Genomic DNA, 4,962 nt, shown 5'->3' with positions numbered 1-4,962 from the left:
CGAACGACCGGCCGCATAGGTCCGTTTTTAAAAATCGTTCTCGGACGGAAATAAACCATTAATCCCGACGTATTTCGTCGAGTTACGTCGATTTATGCAAAAAAATTCATACCTTGTAACGCTTTTTAACGAATAAACTCGAAAAAACTTTTTCGCCCTCGGAATTTTTCTAAGTCCCAACGTACCGGCTCGGAATTTTTCTATGTTCCAACGACCGGTCGTGTCGGTCCAAACGTTTTTATATCCGTCTGCCGACGATATAAACGCTTAATCCCGACGTATTTTATCGAGTTATAACGATTTCTTGAAAAATATTCGTACGTTATAACGCTTTTTAACGAATTAATCGAAAAAGAGTGTTCGGTCCGAAAATTTTCTAAGTACGAACGACCGGCCGCATAGGTCCGTTTTTAAAAATCGTTCTCGGACGGAAATAAACCATTAATCCCGACGTATTTCGTCGAGTTACGTCGATTTATGCAAAAAAATTCATACCTTGTAACGCTTTTTAACGAATAAACTCGAAAAAACTTTTTCGCCCTCGGAATTTTTCTAAGTCCCAACGTACCGGCTCGGAATTTTTCTATGTTCCAACGACCGGTCGTGTCGGTCCAAACGTTTTTATATCCGTCTGCCGACGATATAAACGCTTAATCCCGACGTATTTTATCGAGTTATAACGATTTCTTGAAAAATATTCGTACGTTATAACGCTTTTTAACGAATTAATCGAAAAAGAGTGTTCGGTCCGAAAATTTTCTAAGTACGAACGACCGGCCGCATAGGTCCGTTTTTAAAAATCGTTCTCGGACGGAAATAAACCATTAATCCCGACGTATTTCGTCGAGTTACGTCGATTTATGCAAAAAAATTCATACCTTGTAACGCTTTTTAACGAATAAACTCGAAAAAACTTTTTCGCCCTCGGAATTTTTCTAAGTCCCAACGTACCGGCTCGGAATTTTTCTATGTTCCAACGACCGGTCGTGTCGGTCCAAACGTTTTTATATCCGTCTGCCGACGATACAAACGCTTAATCCCGACGTATTTTATCGAGTTATAACGATTTCTTGAAAAATATTCGTACGTTATAACGCTTTTTAACGAATTAATCGAAAAAGAGTGTTCGGTCCGAAAATTTTCTAAGTACGAACGACCGGCCGCATAGGTCCGTTTTTAAAAATCGTTCTCGGACGGAAATAAACCATTAATCCCGACGTATTTCGTCGAGTTACGTCGATTTATGCAAAAAAATTCATACCTTGTAACGCTTTTTAACGAATAAACTCGAAAAAACTTTTTCGCCCTCGGAATTTTTCTAAGTCCCAACGTACCGGCTCGGAATTTTTCTATGTTCCAACGACCGGTCGTGTCGGTCCAAACGTTTTTATATCCGTCTGCCGACGATATAAACGCTTAATCCCGACGTATTTTATCGAGTTATAACGATTTCTTGAAAAATATTCGTACGTTATAACGCTTTTTAACGAATTAATCGAAAAAGAGTGTTCGGTCCGAAAATTTTCTAAGTACGAACGACCGGCCGCATAGGTCCGTTTTTAAAAATCGTTCTCGGACGGAAATAAACCATTAATCCCGACGTATTTCGTCGAGTTACGTCGATTTATGCAAAAAAATTCATACCTTGTAACGCTTTTTAACGAATAAACTCGAAAAAACTTTTTCGCCCTCGGAATTTTTCTAAGTCCCAACGTACCGGCTCGGAATTTTTCTATGTTCCAACGACCGGTCGTGTCGGTCCAAACGTTTTTATATCCGTCTGCCGACGATATAAACGCTTAATCCCGACGTATTTTATCGAGTTATAACGATTTCTTGAAAAATATTCGTACGTTATAACGCTTTTTAACGAATTAATCGAAAAAGAGTGTTCGGTCCGAAAATTTTCTAAGTACGAACGACCGGCCGCATAGGTCCGTTTTTAAAAATCGTTCTCGGACGGAAATAAACCATTAATCCCGACGTATTTCGTCGAGTTACGTCGATTTATGCAAAAAAATTCATACCTTGTAACGCTTTTTAACGAATAAACTCGAAAAAACTTTTTCGCCCTCGGAATTTTTCTAAGTCCCAACGTACCGGCTCGGAATTTTTCTATGTTCCAACGACCGGTCGTGTCGGTCCAAACGTTTTTATATCCGTCTGCCGACGATATAAACGCTTAATCCCGACGTATTTTATCGAGTTATAACGATTTCTTGAAAAATATTCGTACGTTATAACGCTTTTTAACGAATTAATCGAAAAAGAGTGTTCGGTCCGAAAATTTTCTAAGTACGAACGACCGGCCGCATAGGTCCGTTTTTAAAAATCGTTCTCGGACGGAAATAAACCATTAATCCCGACGTATTTCGTCGAGTTACGTCGATTTATGCAAAAAAATTCATACCTTGTAACGCTTTTTAACGAATAAACTCGAAAAAACTTTTTCGCCCTCGGAATTTTTCTAAGTCCCAACGTACCGGCTCGGAATTTTTCTATGTTCCAACGACCGGTCGTGTCGGTCCAAACGTTTTTATATCCGTCTGCCGACGATATAAACGCTTAATCCCGACGTATTTTATCGAGTTATAACGATTTCTTGAAAAATATTCGTACGTTATAACGCTTTTTAACGAATTAATCGAAAAAGAGTGTTCGGTCCGAAAATTTTCTAAGTACGAACGACCGGCCGCATAGGTCCGTTTTTAAAAATCGTTCTCGGACGGAAATAAACCATTAATCCCGACGTATTTCGTCGAGTTACGTCGATTTATGCAAAAAAATTCATACCTTGTAACGCTTTTTAACGAATAAACTCGAAAAAACTTTTTCGCCCTCGGAATTTTTCTAAGTCCCAACGTACCGGCTCGGAATTTTTCTATGTTCCAACGACCGGTCGTGTCGGTCCAAACGTTTTTATATCCGTCTGCCGACGATATAAACGCTTAATCCCGACGTATTTTATCGAGTTATAACGATTTCTTGAAAAATATTCGTACGTTATAACGCTTTTTAACGAATTAATCGAAAAAGAGTGTTCGGTCCGAAAATTTTCTAAGTACGAACGACCGGCCGCATAGGTCCGTTTTTAAAAATCGTTCTCGGACGGAAATAAACCATTAATCCCGACGTATTTCGTCGAGTTACGTCGATTTATGCAAAAAAATTCATACCTTGTAACGCTTTTTAACGAATAAACTCGAAAAAACTTTTTCGCCCTCGGAATTTTTCTAAGTCCCAACGTACCGGCTCGGAATTTTTCTATGTTCCAACGACCGGTCGTGTCGGTCCAAACGTTTTTATATCCGTCTGCCGACGATATAAACGCTTAATCCCGACGTATTTTATCGAGTTATAACGATTTCTTGAAAAATATTCGTACGTTATAACGCTTTTTAACGAATTAATCGAAAAAGAGTGTTCGGTCCGAAAATTTTCTAAGTACGAACGACCGGCCGCATAGGTCCGTTTTTAAAAATCGTTCTCGGACGGAAATAAACCATTAATCCCGACGTATTTCGTCGAGTTACGTCGATTTATGCAAAAAAATTCATACCTTGTAACGCTTTTTAACGAATAAACTCGAAAAAACTTTTTCGCCCTCGGAATTTTTCTAAGTCCCAACGTACCGGCTCGGAATTTTTCTATGTTCCAACGACCGGTCGTGTCGGTCCAAACGTTTTTATATCCGTCTGCCGACGATATAAACGCTTAATCCCGACGTATTTTATCGAGTTATAACGATTTCTTGAAAAATATTCGTACGTTATAACGCTTTTTAACGAATTAATCGAAAAAGAGTGTTCGGTCCGAAAATTTTCTAAGTACGAACGACCGGCCGCATAGGTCCGTTTTTAAAAATCGTTCTCGGACGGAAATAAACCATTAATCCCGACGTATTTCGTCGAGTTACGTCGATTTATGCAAAAAAATTCATACCTTGTAACGCTTTTTAACGAATAAACTCGAAAAAACTTTTTCGCCCTCGGAATTTTTCTAAGTCCCAACGTACCGGCTCGGAATTTTTCTATGTTCCAACGACCGGTCGTGTCGGTCCAAACGTTTTTATATCCGTCTGCCGACGATACAAACGCTTAATCCCGACGTATTTTATCGAGTTATAACGATTTCTTGAAAAATATTCGTACGTTATAACGCTTTTTAACGAATTAATCGAAAAAGAGTGTTCGGTCCGAAAATTTTCTAAGTACGAACGACCGGCCGCATAGGTCCGTTTTTAAAAATCGTTCTCGGACGGAAATAAACCATTAATCCCGACGTATTTCGTCGAGTTATAACGATTTCTTGTAAAATATTCATACCTTCTAACACTTTTTAACGAGTTATTTGGAGGGGATCTTTCGGCCTTTTCGTAGCGGTGCGAAAAAATTCTAAGTTCCAACGTCCCGGTCACGTTGGTCCGGAGGGTGAAATTTTTTAAAAAAATAAAGTGAAATCGCTACTTTCGACTAGATTTCGTCGAAACGTAACGATTTCACGCAAAATTTCGATACGTTATAACGCTTTTTAGCGAGTTATTTCGAGTTGAACTTTCGGTACTTTCGTAACGGGGCGAAAAAATTCTAAGTTCCAACGTCCCGGTCACGTTGGTCCGGAGGGTGAAATTTTTTAAAAAAATAAAGTGAAATCGCTACTTTCGACTAGATTTCGTCGATACGTAACGATTTCACGCAAAATTTCGATACGTTATAACGCTTTTTAGCGAGTTATTTCGAGTTGAACTTTCGGTACTTTCGTAACGGGGCGAAAAAATTCTAAGTTCCAACGTCCCGGTCAGGTTGGTCCGGAGGACGAAATTTTTTAAAAAAATAAAGTGAAATCGCTACTTTCGACTAGATTTCGTCGAAACGTAACGATTTCACGCAAAATTTCGATACGTTATAACGCTTTTTGGCGAGTTATTTCGAGTTGAACTTTCGGCCTTTTCGTAGCGGTGCG

This window comes from Bombus huntii, unplaced genomic scaffold (genome assembly GCF_024542735.1).
Source record: "Bombus huntii isolate Logan2020A unplaced genomic scaffold, iyBomHunt1.1 ctg00000231.1, whole genome shotgun sequence".
In the NCBI taxonomy this organism is placed as follows: domain Eukaryota; kingdom Metazoa; phylum Arthropoda; class Insecta; order Hymenoptera; family Apidae; genus Bombus; species Bombus huntii.
This window is presented reverse-complemented; position numbering follows the sequence as displayed.